Raw genomic sequence first — 18,467 nt, forward strand, 5'->3', positions numbered from 1 at the left:
GGCGTAGGCGACATACAGTACAAAACGAATGAAAACTAGCGAGGTTCGTAGTGTACGCTCAAGCGCATTGCTTTTCCCCGTGTTCGTTCTAACTGAAGCATTTGTGTGTGAGACTTTTGTGCGGACATAAACGTTTATTTTGGCCAACGGAGCGTGCTCCGCGGTCGATTTTTCTTTTGTTTCTGTTTCTTAAAGTAAAATAAACAAATCCCTGATTACACCACTTTCGATATGAAGTTTCCGCACATTTAGGACATTCATACAGTACCTTGACTTCAGACGATGCTCAAAAGCCAGCACTAGCCGTGGAAACAGCTGTTTGACTGAAGGCATAGAGTTCCTTACACTAACTAGAGGGAAAGCTGAGGGCGCTGCCCTTCAGCCACCATGGGTGCGCTAAGAATCATGGGCCGGTGTGCTACTTGTTGCGGGACAGTCGGTTTTTCTCGGGTACGTGGAGTGGCGTTACTGCAATGTTTCTTTTTCGTCATCATCATCATCTGAAGGTGCGTACATAGACCGCGAAAGCCATAGTAGCGAAGGCGCAAAAGCGGACGTCGCCAATAAATGGTTTTTGTTTCCCGAAATGCCACTAAAAACTTCCTTAAGTGATTGCATAACCATAAATATTTTTATAACGTTTTTCTGTTTCAAATTTTGCCTATTAGGTGCGAAATATTGGTATTTGTGCTGCTCAAAACTAAGCCAATAGGAGAAAGAGCCATCGCTTATATTGGATAAATATCACACTGACATGCTGTTTCTCTCATATTCAATCTTAGGACATTATTTACGGTAGAACAACGCTTATCTTTGCATTAGTTTTTGCCAAACGTTGTAGTTCTGCACTCCGTAGCTCTCCGGCCCATGAAACTTCCATAGACGGCAGCACAGCTTTCCCTCTAGGTAAGTGTAAGAAACTCTATGACTGAAGGTCGCCATTTACATGGTTTGTTTACCTCTGCCAGCGCGCCCTCACGGCAACAAAAGTTATCCACGAGAGCGTTTAATTGCAAAAATGTAGCTGCTTCTTGATTTTTTTATGATGTTGAACCTGAAATGCGGCTTCTTGAAAAAATAAAGCTTTAGGTAATTTATTAACACACTATATGTAAAACAAAGTTAGCAAACGGGTCCTTGACGTGCGAATAAATCTCTTGCCTGCAAAATAAGTGGCTCGGGGTGGCACCCTGGTGATCACTGGTTGATTCGATTCTCGTCACGCGTTGACGTTTTGCCGAGGCATCACGGCGTAGTCATTTTGACGTCACGCTCTAAACTTTTAGCTCGAGTCGCGTAAGTCGGCCCCTGTGCAAACAACCAAGTGTATCTTTAAAAAAACCCTTCGCTGTTTTCCTCACATCCAAGCTACGTTACAGTATATGAATACGTTGTTAACTCTATATAGTGATCCTGCTTTTTTATTTTGCATATGAGCACGGCCGATGACATTGATGGATAATTTGGAGAAGTTAATTTACATTGCTAGAACAAACACATCAGTAGAAAGCTGTAATGTGTATCTGAGGGCGTCGAGGTCCAAAATAGTGTTATTTGATCGGTTTCGGAGAATTTATCGATACCGTGACATAGAATTTTCAATTTACACATCATGAAACATGCTGTCACAATGGTAAAGCTATGCGCGCAAAAATGTGCATAATAAACAAAAACGAAGTCGTGAAAATGTTCTATACTGCGAAAGTATTGCGAGCGAGAATGCTCTGTTCCAGTCAGCGCTAAATTCCGTTTACAGGAGCAATGAGTGCGACATTCTTGCACGTTTGCGCGCTACAGTCTCAGACGCATAGTTATCAAGCATTCAGTAACATCTAACCAGTTTGTTACCCTCAGCGACCATCGGTTATCCTCTCTTCGCACTACATGTCCTGCCCATACCCATTTCTTCTTCTTCATTTCCACTAGAATGTCGGTAACTTGAGTTATTTCTCTGACCCACTCTGCACGCTTTCTATCTCTTAATGTTACGCCTACCATTTTTCGTTCCATAGCCCTCTGGGTTGTCCTCAACTTAAGTAGAACTCTCTTGGTTAGCCTCCACGCTTCAGCCCCATAGGTGAGTACAGGCAAGATGCAACTGTTGTATACTTTCCTCTGGAGCGATACCGGTAAGCTGCTAGTCATAATCTGCGAGTGCTTGCCAAATGCGCTCCATCCCAATCTTAATCTTCTTGTTATTTTCTTTTCATGGTCCGGATCTGCGGTTACTACCTGTCCTAAGTAGACATATTCGCCTACTACTTCCAGTATTTCGCAACCTAATGTAAACTGCTGTTCCTTCCCGAGGCTGTTGAACATTACCTTAGTCTTCTGCATATTGATTTTCAAGCCTACCTTTCTACTTTTCCTGTCTAGGTCATCAATCATTATTTGCAGTTCATCCCCCGAGTTGCTTAGCAAGGCAATGTCATCAGCAAATCGCAGATTACTGAGGTATTCTCCATCTACCCTTATCCCTAACTGCTCCCATTCCAAGTCTCTGAATACTTCCTCTAAACAAGCTGTGAATAGTACTGGGGAGATTGTATCTCCTTGCCTAACACCTTTCTTTATGGAAATTTTGTTACTTTCTTTATGCAGAACTATGGTTGCTGTGCAGCCACTATATATGTCTTCCAGCACTTTCACGTACGGCTCGCCAACCCCCTGATTTCGCAATGCCTGCATCACCGCCGAGGTTTCAACTGAGTCAAATGCTTTTTCGTAATCAATAAAAGCTATGTATAAGGGCTGGTTATATTCCGCGCATTTTTTTATCACCTGATTGATGGAATGGATATGAGCGATAGTAGAGTACCGTTTCTGAAAACCTGCTTGATCCTTTGCTTGACTGCAGTCTAAGGTTCTCCTGATTCTATTAGCGATTACCTTAGTAAATACCTTATACGCAACAGACAGTAAGCTGATTGGTCTGTAATTTTTAAGGTCCTTAGAGTCCCCTTTCTTGTGAATGAGGATAATGTTTGCATTCTTCCATGGTTCCGGTACCGTCGATGACACCGGGCACTGCGTATACATGGTGGCCAGTTTTTCTAGCACGATATCCCCCCCGTCCTTCAGCAAATCTGTAGTTATCTGATCCTCTCCAGCTGATTTCCCTCTTTTCATAGTTTCTAGTGCTTTCTTGACCTCGTCCTTCGTCACTGGTGGAACGTCTGACTGTTTTTCCCTACCGTCAATCTCATTACGGTCCTGACTACTTTGGCTACTGTACAGATCTGTATAGAACTCCTCGGCTACTTTGACTATCTTTTCCATATTAGTGATGACGTTGCCCGCCTTGTCCCTTATCGCATACATCTGGTTTTTGCCAATGCCCAATTTCTTCTCTACCGCTTTAAGGCTTCCCCCGTTCTTTACAGCATGCTCAATTTTCTGCATGTTATACTTCCTTATATCGGCCACCTTGCGCTTATTGATTAGCTTTGATATCTCGGCCAATTCGATCCGGTCTGTTGGATTGGAAGCTTTCATACTTTGGCGTTTCTTAATAAAATCTTTCGTCTCCTTACACAGCTTACCGGTATCCTCTCTAACTATCCTACCGCCTACTTCTACCGCGTACTCAGTAATGATATCTCTGAAATTAGTGTTCCTTGCCTCTAGGGTAATGTCGCCATCCTCAGTTAGAGCTGAAAACCTATTCTGTAGCGAGATCCTGAACTCTTCTGCCCTCCCGCTCACCGCTAATTCGTTGATGGGTTTCTTTCTTACTTATCTGTTGCGTTCCTTCTTCAGATTTAGGCTTAATCGAGACCTCATCATCCTGTGGTCACTGCATCGCAACACATTATGAAGTCGATTTCATTTTTCGTCTCTCCGTTAGGACTTTTCCATGTCCATTTCCGGTTCTTCCGTTTGCTGAAGAAGGTATTCATGATTCGTAAGTTATTGCGCTCTGCAAACTCAACTAGTAACTCCCCCCTGCTATTACTAGAATCAATGCCATAGTCACCTACTGCCTTGTCTCCTGCCTGTTTTTTCCCTACCTTGGCATTGAAGTCGCCCATTAGTACAGTATACTGCGTCTTTACTTTTCGCATTGCCGATTCTACATCTTCATAGAAGCTTTCAACTGCCTGGTCATCATAACTACACGTAGGTAGTTATGATCTAGGCCTGTACAACCTTCAGTTTATACCGCTTATTAAGCCTAATTACGATGCCTGAAACCCTCTCATTAGTACTATAGAATTAATCTATATTGCCCGCTATATACTTATTAACAAGGAAACCTACTCCCAGTTGTCGCCTCTCTGGTAAACCTCGATAACACAGTACATGCCCATCCTTGAGTACAGTATATGCCTCATTCAGCCTCCTAACCTCACGAAGCCCTATGACATCCCATTTCATACCCTCTAGTTCTTCTAAGAGCACTGCTAAACTAGCTTCACTAGCTAGGGTTCTAGCATTAAGCGTTGCCAGGGTCAGTTTCCAATGGCGGCCTGTCCAGCGGAGCCAGGCTTTCTTAGCACCCCCTGCTGCGCCGCAGGTCTGACCGCCGCCGTGGTCAGTTGTTCCTCAGCCGCTGGTGACTGAGGGCCGGGGTTTTATGGAGCTTATCATAGGAGGTTGCGGCCAATTACTGCACCAGGGTGGCCAACTCCTGTTCTGTAACGCCATGTCAGCGTGCAGCAAGATGAAGTGTTGCACTGTGAAACCTCTGTTGATGTCTAATGTCTCCATGTGCAAGCCGGGCGAGCAACACGCACAATACGAATTCATTGAATGCTGTCTGCTAACACGGCCTTTGCCTTGCCGTGCACTGATCCACGCTCACTCGTATGTTGTAGGATAATGAACACACCACAGCCTACGGCAATATTTTAGTGGGGCACATAACAAATATCCCGGCAGAAGCAAGACAACCGATGATAAGGAGCAAGCTGTACATGACTCTGCTAGCAGTATACCTTCTTTTTATATATGCTTAAACTTTACTACGAACTCGCATGTGCAGCGGATACAGGATGGAAGCTTCAATTTTGCAGAAAGGAATAAGCACTAGGGCAAAACGGCAGGAGCGAGAAAGCAAAGATTTCGAGTATCAATACCGTACGCCATGGGATGGTTGGCCGCTCGCCTCCCCCCCCCCCCCCTCGCCAATTGGCGGTGGCGCCCCTCCTGGCCGCTTTTGTCAACGAGTCAAACTTCGGCGGTAGTTTCATGACCATTAGGAATATTGAAGGACTCTGGCATGGCATCGGTGTCGTGGTCGGGTACAATTGCAACCAATTGTTATTTTGGTACAGCCTTAAGCGAAATGAAAAATGGCTCTGTGTTACCGCGGCTGTTTTTGAGCAATGTGTTTAAGGACCTCTAATTAAATTCGATGCTTTTGTTCATAAGTCGATAAAAAACGCAACAATACCAGTGTGCTTTGAGACGTCAATGCATTTTAGAAAACACTAAGTGGTCGACAGCAATGCTAAGGTTGCTATTGCAGCTTTACTTCAAAACTATGTGTAGTTTCCGGATCGATTAGCCTCAAACACAATAGCACAGCAGGTCGTAACCTGAAAACGGTGTTATCATAAGAAGAAAGCATACGTGTGTAGTGGTTTCGAAAGGCTTCCAACTTCGTCAGCGGACGTATTTTGGCGACAGTATTAAAGTTATGTTCCTAAGTAGGAAGGGAATGGGCGCTATAATGATATGCTGCACTTATACATGGCGAGTAATACAGTGTTATAAAAGGAATCTAAGCTTTTTTAGACGTATCTTAATGATTTTTCAGTTGAGTTTCTTTTTTCAATGAATATAGAAGTGCGAATATTTAAGGAGGCAAAAGTTCGTTTTCCGCTGTGAGTGAGAAATTGTTCTACATCCTTAATTATAACAGCTTTAAGCCAAATCAGTATTGTAAGCATGTACTTATAGCAGTCAGTCTCGTATGTATGTCTCTAATATTTATCATAAACTAAATAGATAACTGTAGTGTTATGTGCCATGTATAATCAAGAACCACTAGTCAATAATTTATCTCGGTGCAAATTCGTATGTTTTCTTTTTCTTTTGGACACCTCTCTCCTGTCGTATTGCTATTAAATTTTGATCCATTCTGTGATAATAACAGGTAAAGGCAATTCAGATAAGCTAGTGCTGCTTAAACAACCGTACTTTCCTCGCATTTTTACACTAAGGCGCGTAGACGAGCACAAGATGCTTCACAGCACGCCGAGCGTCTCCAAACCGAGGTCAAAGGAGTACTGCGCGTACACGTGTGCTCCACGTGAAGGCAAAGGGGTGGCTGATGAGAGGAGAGAAGCCAAAGTTGAAGGTGCGCGAATGACACCCGTTAGCACAATCCGGAGCAACACTCGCTAATAAAGCATCACCCGGTGACAGCCGCGACGACCGCTGCCGTGATACGCGGCACTGTCTTTGGCTGTGGAGCCACTCTTGCTTCTGATTGGCTAATCCACATGACTCGCCTTGTCACCTTCCCGTTTGCGCTTCAAATTCATGGAGAAATAGACGACATCGGATAGATAGTCGAACTTTATGACTGCGGCTAGTACTAGTAGCCGATTGCACGATCCTCGTAACAAGATAACTGTACAACCTTCTTTTGTCAGCCCCATTTTTGTTCATTGGAAAACGAATATGATCGCCTCTTTGCTTTCTAACTGCTGTATCCATTTTCCGTGCGCTCGTTTGATAAATAATTTATTAACTGATTTAATGGTATTTAACAAGGTGACGTTATACTTATATCCCTTAATACAAATTCCCGTACGGTGTTAAATTTTCGTAGCTTCACTAGTCGCGCAGTCGATGTAGCCTTACTAGTCACGCTCCTCAGCAAGCAAACGACGTCCTAGGTTTCACAATTCGAGTTTCAAAATTTGGAAAAGAGATTGCTCATGAAGAAGCTCAGAGGGCACATATATAGAGTATGGGATGCGCTTTGAAGAAAGTGTCACTGCTCTCTGGTTAGAGGCCCTGGTTAAATGTGGCAGTTATATTCTGAAAGAAATAATAACAATAGTCGTTGCCATCCAGAGTTTGTCAACTGAATCAAAAAGTAATCTATTACGTCCTCCTGTAGCACCGTAATGCGCGAATTCTGATGCCATCGTAACCGACCGAGCCTCTTTTTTACTTTCGCGGCATTCATTTTGCTACGCACGTTTTTCCCTCCTAACCAATTTTTGACCATACGTCTCCAGGTTTATCTGCAAATGTCAATTTACTAAGCTACGCTGCGATGGCTTGATCCCTGAAACAGGAACGTTAATCCATAACATGGCTTCACATGATTGGCATCTCACCAGGTCATGTTGGTAACTGGGGTGACCTTGAGGCCTCTGAACTACTGTAGGTGGCATTACGAGACATTGTGGCAAAGTGTTGTCGCCGTAGAAGTAATGGCCCTGGGCAATGAAGAGGTCCGGCTTGTACACGTTCCTGCATAGGGAATCAGATGTTTAGGTTGGGATCCCTTTTGCCAAGAACACCTAGAGAATACAAGCATCCACAGGCTTCTCTTATGAAAGCAAAATACTTTAGCACTGGGTCGAAATCAATTTTTCAGTTTCATGCAGACCATTTTCGCTAGCCTGTATGTTGACTTTAAATTCCTTGTCCAGCAATGTTATTAGCCGATCGCTGACTACTGAAGTATTTTCAAAGATTCCATATACCAAACTGTTCGAACTCCACGTCCCTAAGCCCTGTCTTTAAGCAGGCTCTTAATATCACAGAAGTTATGTCTTATTTGCTAATGCTCTTTCCTATTGCGCTTAGTTCTTTATTATAGAGGACTTGCTGCTGCGCAGCCACTGTGGAGGTCTTCCAGTAACTTCACATATGGCTCTTCTCCCCTTGTTTTATGAATACCTGCACGACTAGGGTTTCGACTGCGCGAAATGCTTGCTTGTAATAGATATATGTTACGAATAACAGTTGGTCATGTTCTGAGCTTTTCTTCATCAAACTGTAGATGTGAGGCTCTGATGTATTGTGTATGAATGCCTGCAGGATTGTTTTCTTCTTGAAGCCAGATGTTGCCATGATACTGTGAGCGATAACCATAGTATCATCGAACTGTGTCACAGATAGGGTCGGCCTTAAGTTTTTAACACTAGGATGTTCGCTATATTATGGTTACGGATAATGTAATTGTTGTTCCAAGGTTCCGCCACTATCGAAGTCATGAGGTAATGTGTGTAGAAGGTGGCCGGATTTTCAAGCACAATCTCTCCACCTTCCTTCAAAACGCCCACCAGTCCTCTTCTGCCTCCTTCCCTCTTTTTGTTGCTTCAAATCCTGCCTTCAATTTTTGTTACCGCCGAAGCTTCCGATGGCTCTGCACTACTACCTCTCATTATCATCTTGATTATCTCGAGCACCATTTACACAACGAAACTGGGGGAGGACTGTGAAAATTTTGTTAAAGCGACATTTCCTTTAGGCGCCAACAAACCGAAAAACTTAGTCATAACAGACGCACAATGAAAAAAAGCTCATTTTTTAAGGTTGTTGCTGCTTTGGGTGACGTCGTCGTGGATACCAATAAAACTCCAGATCACATTAAGCGCGCCCAAAACGTTTCTACAAGATACGTGACTGAAAAGAGAGGACATGCATACACCTGCATGTCCTCAGTTGAAACCACAGTTGAAACCTCAGCGGTAATGCAGGCATTGCGAAATCAGGGAGTAGACGAGCCGTACGTGAAAGTGCTGGAAGATATATATAGTGGCTGCACAGCAACCATAGTTCTGGATAAAGAAAGTAACAAAATTCCCATAAAGAAAGGTGTTAGGCAAGGAGACACAATCTCCCCAGTACTATTCACAGCTTGTTTAGAGGAAGTATTCAGCGACTTGGAATGGGAGCAGTTAGGGATAAGGGTAGATGGAGAATACCTCAGTAATCTGCGATTTGCTGATGACATTGCCTTGCTACGCAACTCGGGGGATGAACTGCAAATAATGATTGATGACCTAGACAGGAAAAGTAGAAAGGCAGGCTTGAAAATCAATATGCAGAAGACTAAAGTAATGTTCAACAGCCTCGGGAAGGAACAGCAGTTTTCATTAGGTAGCGAAATACTGGAAGTAGTAGGCGAATATGTCTACTTAGGACAGGTAGTAACCGCAGATCCGGACCATGAAAAGGAAATAACTAGACGAATAAGATTGGGATGGAGCGCATTTGGCAAGCACTCGCAGATTATGACTAGCAGCTTACCGGTATCGCTCAAGAGGAAAGTATACAACAGTTGCATCTTGCCTGTACTCACCTACGGGGTTGAAACGTGGAGGCTAACCAAGAGAGTTCTACTTAAGTTGAGGACAACCCAGAGGGCTATGGAACAAAAAATGGTAGGGGTAACATTAAGAGATAGAAAGCGTGCAGAGTGGGTCAGAGAAATAACTCAAGTTACCGACATTCTAGTGGAAATTAAGAAGAAGAAATGGACATGGGCAGGACATGTAGCGCGAAGAGAGGATAACCGACGGTCGCTGAGGGTAACAAACTGGATTCCAAGGAAAGGAAAGCGTAGCAGGGGGCGGCAGAAAGTTAGGTGGGCGGATGAGATTAAGAAGGTCGCAGGGGTGAAGTGGATGCAGCTAGCACAGAACCGGGTTAAGTGGAGAATTATGGGAGAGGCCTTCGCCCTGCAGTGGGTATAATCAGGCTGATTATGATGATGATGATACACCTGCGGCTTGTCGAAGGCAGCCAGCCCAATCGTAATTACGACAAAGCCAATGGCGGCCTTCATGTGTGTATGATGGGTGGGCCACTAAGACAACGTATTGATTCCAATGGACGAACCTAGCGAAACAAAGCAGCTTCGACCTATGGGCATGCCTATATGCTTGTTTCATCGTCAAATGCGTTTATAAAGTCAGCTGTACTTACACAAAATTTTGCTGAAACCTGACATCTGTATTTTCTTCAGCAATGGCGCGAGCTTCCTAAATCATATGTGAAATCTTCGCCTCTTGTAGCTTGTTAACACCTTTATTAATTTTTTCTTTCCCTCTTCAAAACTACAGACATTTTAGACGTTTTCATCCCGCGGTCATATCATCGTGCTTTTATGATAACATCTACACTTTACAGAGCAGAATAAAAAAACTAGCTTAATCTTCTTCCTTCATTCAAAGTTTTTTGTGCCGACTTTTTGGTGGCGCTTTGTTTTCGAAAGGAGGTATTCATGATACGAAAAATATTGCGTTCTGCGACCTCTACTTGTAACTCGCCCCTGCTGTGTCTAGAGCACACGTGATTTCAACCCACTGCCTGATTATGAGCATTCTTCTTGCCTAACTTGGGACTGAAGCACTCCATTACTACACCATACCGGGTTTTTCTTGTAGGTTTTGCAGATTTTAGGTGTTTGCACAAGCATTCCACTTTCGAAACAACCATTTTCTTGATACTGAATGCTGAATGGCTCCTTGTTCAGTACCCGGAACAAGCGCGAAAAGTACAACCAGCCTTTAGGCGTTATCAGCCCATATTAAAAGCCATGTCCTGATTAAATTGCAATACCTTAATCCCCACTAAGGTATTATGTTCATCATCTCAATAACAGTCTGTAATCCACTGCTGCATTTCCCTTCTCTTATTCAGTGCGTTGTTGTAAATCTTAGGAGTTTTTGAATAACCATCAAATATACCTCGCCTTCAGCCATTCACTCTTCATTTCGACTAAACTATCACTATCCCATGTTTGTTCTCGGGACCACTCCACTATCTATACTGCAGTGTTAACGGCCGACTTGCAATAATAATGGTAGTGTTCCTGCAAATTCACTCCATGCAGTTTTTTTTTGCTTTCAAGCATTCGGCTATCGTGGCCCGGATGTGCAGTCACCACCTAGTCTCAGCTCATAATGCTTCCAGATCGACCTTACCCTTGTACGTACACTCTACAATAGTGTAGTCTTGATTGGTCTTCTGTCAAGCCGATGTTATTATGCCAATTACGTGTACATGGGAGTCTGTAATATCAACGCACCGCGCAACTCCTGTACCTTCTTGATAACTTTCCCTTCTTTTTTTATCTACCAACTTACCTCAAGGGCCTGCAGCCTTCTTTCCCTTTTTTTCATCTACCAACTTACCTCAAGGGCCTGCAGCCGTCCACCTTCTTTGGACTACATGCCCCCTCATGCCACTTTTGACTTGTTATTTTTTGCCCACGATGTAATTACGTTTGTTTCATGAATCCTTCTATCACATTACGCATCTTACACCTGCCATTTCGCGTACCTTGTTGCATTCGGCTAAACAGCCTATGCCTTCGCCCTTCGTGTTCAGCGTCATATGTTAAAGGGCAACGCCGGTGGTTTTCTCGTCATTTTCTGTATTTGTTTGAATTACATTTCTCGGCATATCCTGACTCCAACGCAAAAAAACCGTTTTTCGAAATTTCAATAAGAAGTATTTTTAAAAAGGAAAAACAGCAAATTGAAACCGAAACTGCTTTCACGGCGAAACAATGTCCCAGTTGACGAAATGGTGACGTCGCACTCAATATTAGAAAAACACTCGTACGTGCGTTGGATGGGGAAAATAAAGTATGGAAATCACGACGCACTGCATAAAATGTCTGAGGTAGTTTAATATAACCCTCACAATTTCACAATCACGCGGGATGTGGACAATAAGGCCGGTATACTGTTTGTGATGTCAGAAACTCAGTGTTGCCTGCAGCAATGCTCTCAACTTAAGCCATGAAAACGGCATATTTTAAAGTCGTGTTGCGCGCGAACGGATTATTGTACAGCGGTCAAATTTCGTAGAATGCGTCACGGCGGAGAGGGGAACGGGCTGTAATATTTTTACTAGAATATTCGAATGTCAAAAAAAGAATGTGTTACTACAAGCCGCAGGCAATTATTCATGTAACATCAAGTGCCTAAAAATGCTGCAGAACAATTTTTTGAATAGTTTGTTAACCATCGTGAACCAAATAAGTGAACACGCCCTGCAGAATAAGCCGAGCAAAAGGATCTGATTAGCCGGTATGTTGTCATGCGGCTAGGTGAATGTCGGTTGAGGAAGGCTCTTAAACGAGATCAAGACGGGTGTTTCTGACAGCCGTTGTCAGGCAAGAATGGTGGCGAATAGGCCAGGCATGGTATTATAATTTACTGCTCAAAATGAAACAGACTACGTACGCAAATTTCTCCTTGTAGAAGTTGAGCCAGGTACTATCAAATACTACCCCGGCGAAGAAAATGAACGACGGATTCCCCAGGTTTCTTTGGGAGTCGGCATGCCTGTCGAGGGCCTGAAAACATTTCATGGCCGAAGTAAACTTCCAGAGAAATGAAGAACTATGTCTCAGGTTGTGGCACTAGAGGCTTACCTGGACGGATTCTCTGCCGCTTGAATATTTATGTATCTGTTTATTACTTTATTACTATATAAATTAAATATTTACTTATTCATTTCACTTTTTAATAGCAGACGAAAGCAATGCCTGATGCTGGAATAGAAGCTAAAGGCAAATGATGCCTAGGGAGGCCTCTGTCCCTATGCAGCTGGGACTTATGCTGAACATATATCTAAATAAGAATATTTTCCTTAGCATACCATTTTATATAAAGCGAAGCTGTTCTACAATTATAACAAAACTTTTCACACGCAAAATAGCAGAAAACAGCACACCACATATTGCATAATATAAGCTTAATTTGGATCAGTGTATGAGAAATGTAATTTTTGTATAATAGAGCAAACAAATTAAGACGCATTGCATACGTAGAATGTGAGAAAATTTACACATAACGTAAAATGAATACAAAAAAACAAGATCACAAAACAACATGAACAGTAAACTTTCTCTATTACACAAGAATTATTTTACAAAATAAAGACAGTTCATTTCTCTGCATATTTTAAACCAGCGGACAACAATGTATAAAACATATAGCGTTAGAACACACACGTTGTACATTCAAAGTTTAACATTCCTTGAAATTTGTTTAGAATGACAATGTTTTTATAGGCCACTGATTGCTTTCCACAATTTGTGCTTACTTGTGGTGTGCGGACTTTTCTGTTCCTTAGAAGATATTGATCATTTTCAGAGTCGTATTTTCATCGAATTTATTTTGGTGTATTATTTGCAATAGCTTTAAATAATATTATTCCGCACTTAGCATGCTGTGTTTTTTGAACAGAGGAGCTGTTCTTAAATTATGTGTGCTTCCATGAAAAGATTCGAAGCATCGCAATACAATTTTGTAACGTAATCAGTTTAGTATAATTGTATTGCGTAGCATTCCCCCAAACAGTCAAGCCATATGTTAATCTGGAGTAGTCAAGGGCAAAACAAGTATACTTTTTTAACCAGAGAGTTATCAAATGAGATATCTTGTAAAGGGCAAAACAAGTATACTTTTTTACCCAGAGAGTTATCAAATGAGATATCTTGTACAGGCATCCAACTGTGCGGGCTGATTACGTGCTTAAGTTGCTTATGTGAGCAGACCAGCTCAGACTTTCATCAAACCAAACCCTGAGAAAGTTTTCCTCCTGCACTTGATTCATTAGAGAGTCCTCAAATTTTACAGCGAGTTTGTTAGGTAAAAGCTCGTTGGTAGGATGAAATTGGATATATATATTCTTTTAGAGGCACTTAATCGTAGTCTATTGTTCTTTAAATGCGCTACTAGTTGCCAGTGAGGGGAACTTAAAGTTTGCTTCTTTGGACAGCACCAAGGACAATTGACAGTCTCAAACATGACTATAAAGCCAAGTAGCTGGTTTCAGCAGTATTTCCTCAAAAAATGATATCGAAGTTCGCAAGAGTAAAGTAGACTTTTATATTTAAGCTCCGGCGAACTGGGCTATTCGTCATTTGTTGTGTAATTATGCTTTCAATTTTCATTTTAGAGTAACGAGAGGGAGCAATATCAAACAATTACAAGAAAGCACTAATAGGGCGCACACTAAAGCTGCAACACTGAGACATTGTAATGTAAATATTTCGGGTTAGAGTTTTAGAAACAAATAGTTAAATTGTTAAATAATTTTACGCGGTATCTAGTGGAGCACCAAAAATCACAGATGCTTTAGTGGGCTAATCACGAAATATCGTGACAACGCGTGTGAATTCATGGCGTTTAGCACGATGGATCTGTTTTGCTGACGGGAAGACTGGTACTGAATCTGTCTGCATGATTATGAAATGCACAGGAGCCGGCTTTATGTGGAACGTATAATTAATTGACTTTTTTTTTCACATTTTTACTCCGTCAATGTCAAGGCCAGTAACAGTCAAAAACGCGTTTCATACTTGTAAAAGTACTTACTGATCGCTTAGGCGTAACTACATATTCGCACTTTAAATTACTATACTATGTAGGTAACTAATTTCATGTCACCTTGCAGGCGAACCCTAGAGAGGGGGAAAGTGATGCGTGCTGCCCGACATGAGACATAAATCTACGCATCACTTATATACGTATATATGCATCACTCGTAAATCCCTGCTTCAACCAAACCGTAAAAAAATGCCTACGTGCTCGGTCCACATCGTGTCAAACTGTCCATGCAAGGGTCTAGAGTGGCTGGATTGTGTTATACCATCTAATCTTGCTGGCGACGAACAAGCTCGCAGCGCTTGCTCAAATTGCGAGAGAGTCCTCACACAGAAAGCGGCGAAATGCGTTCTGCTTTCGTTGTAGCGCCTTTTCGCTTAAGCGTAAACACAAATATTGCAATATGAGACGTGTCCAATAGAAGTGAATAAACGCTTGCTAAGGTTTGTTTGAAGCACAGTAATAGGGGCACTATGTACAAAAGGAGACCCCTTCATTGCATCACTGCCTTGTCGTGGCGGAGGGGCCTGCGAAACTCGATGAAGTCGTGAGCTCTGCTGTGTAGGGCCACCCAAGATAGACAGGTCACGGCAGAGAGTTCAGACAAAATGTGATTCACTGGAGAAGGTAATGGCAACTCACTCCAGTATTTCCTGCCAAGAAAACCCTAAGGCCAGACATTAGTCTGCCAACCAAGGTCCTTATAACTCGTGCTATGGTCTTTCCAATTGTTATGTATGGATGTGAGAGTTGGACTGTGAAAAAGGCTGACCGCCGAAGAATTGACGTGTTTGAATTGTGGTGCTGGCGAAGACTCTTGAGAGTTCCTTGGACTGCCCAAAGATCAAATCAGTCGATATTGTCGACCATAAACCATGACTGCTCATTGGAGGGTCAAATTCTAAAGTTAAAGCTCAGCTACTTTGGTCATCTGATGAGAAGAGAGGAGTCGCTGGAGAAAGATTTGATGTTGGGAAAGGTTGAGGGTCGCCGGAGAAGGGGTAGGCAGCGAACGCGATGCTTAGATGGCATCCTCGAGGCACTGCAGATGAAGTTATGTGATGTTAGGAAGATAATGAGAGACCGGAAAGCGTGGCGTGACATGGTCCATAGGGTCACGAAGAGTCGGACACGACTGAACGATTGAACTGCCTGTAGAACAGGAGAACTCATATGATTTATTCAGGTGCTGTGTCTATCGGTAAAAAGCGGCGGAGAAAAACGTTATTTGGCGCGGAGCAAGAGTGCATTGTTAAATGATGATTCAATCCCGTTCTATGCCTCTCCGCTTGAAAACGTTGACTGTTCCTGCTTACCTTTTTATCGCCCTTTTATAGGCAACGGTACATTAAGTTCAGTTTTCATCTTATACTAGCCTTTACGAGATATACTTCCAAGCTGCGGACGTACAGACATCTAAGCTTTACCTTGAAGGACATGATGTAACAGCGCTGATGGTTACCGTTTGAGGCGGCCTCGAGGCCCCTAGATCATATTTCGCCCATGGGGACGGCGAACCATGCTGGACGGTTGAACTATGCTGGCAATGCAAAGTAAATTTGCGCAAACATTTGACGGTGTTTTTGTGACGGACGTTTTCGCGGCCCACCATACTCGGCGCTCCTTTGCCTCTCTCTAATCACTGCAGGGCTATCAGCTGCGGTTGCAGCACGAAGCATCCCCTCCCTGAGCGTTCCCTCAACGCTGGGAGGTCCTTACGCCTACAGACTCTGCCCGACGAAATTTCCTGTGAGCCCGTTGCATATTCCTTCGTTCCTTGTTCCTTTGATTTGGGTTCTTTGTTTTGTTCAATCCTTTTCTTTCTTGCGATGGCATCTTTTTCGGTTTCCTTCATTTAACGTCAAAGTTTTTCGCCATCTAGACAATTAACTGGAGGTACTTCGTTTTTGCACGTCACCTCTAGTAGATTTTTTGTCTCTGCAGGAGTGCAACTCCGCGCCCCTGAAGATGTTTTGTTTTTTAGCTCACGTTTTGATATATAGCTGCCTTCTTATTATTAAAATACTCACGGTTTTGCGGTGTAGGCATGACCTTCTCTAAGCAGATTATAGGGCAGATACTCATTGCTTTGGTGCTGTTGACTGGTGTGTGATTGTTGCAAACCTCTTTCTATACGGGCGCAGAACTCGTTGCGTAAGCGTATACGCGCCAGTCGCGCGTGGTTTGAAGAACGTGTTCCCCCGTTCAACCGCGCCGACATTTTTTGACGACATGTCTCATGTCCAACTCGGAAATTTTATTTGCGTTATAGACACACAGAGCGACATCAGAGGCCCTGGATAGGACGCTTCCAGCTGCCACACTGATGAACTTGGGAAGCTGATATGATCGTGACGCTTAGAGGACGCATGGGTCGCCCTTCGCGGAAACTACTTCAAGGTAGCGCTCGCCCTAGGCCAAAGCTTGACCCGGCTGACCTGGTTTCATTTCCTCCCTTTGACACCTGACTTCAATGAGTGGGCGGTGCTGCCATTTCCATCTGGCCTTATGAAGTGATCACTTCCCAGTGGTGGTTACCCTAAGGGCAACGCATGGTCGTGCGAGCAGACTCCTGATGCGGCGCATGGATGCCGCCGTGTTGCATAATGAGCTTTGCCTAGCTGATATATGTGGGGAGTTGTGATTGTCTGTGGAGAGTGTTCGCGACATAACTCCAACTGCTTCGAATGTTCTCAAAACAATCCGGTGCGACATTGTCGTGCGCGCGGGGAAGGTGTCGCGTGTCCACGTTGCGACCGCGATACACGACGTTCTGCGTCGTATGCGCAGTGCGGGATGGAGGTGTTGTGCTCGCGATGAGCGAAAACCTCAAAACTCTTCGCGTGCGTTATCACCGCAATCCCGAGGAGGCAGCGAAGTGACAGGCGAACTGATGACGAAACAGTCAGGCTGGTAGATTGAATCACGCTTTTCGAGCCCGCTGACGTTCAGCGTTTGTTCAGCAATCATTTAGTCGCCCTCGTTTTGTCAGAGGCTCTCGAGCAGGAAGAAGGCCTTCAGGAAATGTCAAGTCATTTTGCGGGCCCTTTTCTCAGCTCCACGAAGTCGCAAGTGGTATTTTTGGAGGCAGAAACCTTAGAGAAGTTGCAAGTGTCCTTGAGCGCTATGAACAAGTCGACCGTGCCCGGTCCGGACGGGCTGATGGCTGGTTTTTATTCCACCTTTTTTGGTGTTCTAGGTTCTGTAATGCTTGGGATAGTGAAGTGTTTCTTCAAAGGCGGTGCCAAATCACCCTCGTTCTGAGTCGGCAGCATCGTTTTTATTCCTAAGGAGGGCTTGTCGCTGTCGAGACCCTATTCGTGCCGACCGATCACACTCCTTAACGTCGAATATAACCTGGTAGCCACTCTGCTGGTCAGGAGGTTACGAGCCTACCTATAAGCATTAGTTAGTCCCTAGCTGTCCTCTGCTGTACCCAGACAGTCGCTTTTCACCGCAGTGACACTGTTCAGGGAAGTGTTTGAGTACGCTTGGGCCAACCATGTCACTAAAGCCTTGTCCTTTGTCGCCTTAACCAAGTGAAAGCCTTCCAATACTTATAGCATAGCTACTTGTTTACATTTCTCTAATATTTCGCTTCCCAGATGACTTCCTTCAGATCCTGCGCGCTTTTACACATGCCTTCGCCCTTATAACCGGCTGCATCATCGGTACCTTTCCGATTACGCGGTGTGTGCGCCAGGGGTTCGCGCTTTAGCCGGCCCTCTTGGTACTGCTATTCGATCCACTGTTCCGTAGGATTGCCACGGACAGGTGAATTCTATGCTTTTCTTTGGTCGGACAGGAAACAGCCATCGTCCGCGCGTAGATGAATGACATCTTGCTTTTCGTGCGCGACAAAGGCAGCTTCGTTGCGCTTATAAGTATCTTCGCTGAATATGAAGCTGTATCGGGAGCGCAGCTCAACACAAGCAAAAGCAATACGTTCCGTTTCGGTTAGTTCAAGGTACCCCTAGTTTCTAGCTGTGCCATTTGTGCACGCATGCGCTTCTTGGCGTGCGGTTTGAGCCAAGCGGGATTTCTTCCAGCGTCTGGGACGAAGTTCTTACGCGGGCAACACGTGCCCTTTATGACGATGCGCTGTTCAGCCTCACGATCAGGGTAAAGGTCGGTGTAGTTATGACG

Source organism: Amblyomma maculatum, chromosome 8, assembly GCF_055883805.1.
Source record: "Amblyomma maculatum isolate TAMU_Amacu chromosome 8, ASM5588380v1, whole genome shotgun sequence".
NCBI lineage: Eukaryota > Metazoa > Arthropoda > Arachnida > Ixodida > Ixodidae > Amblyomma > Amblyomma maculatum.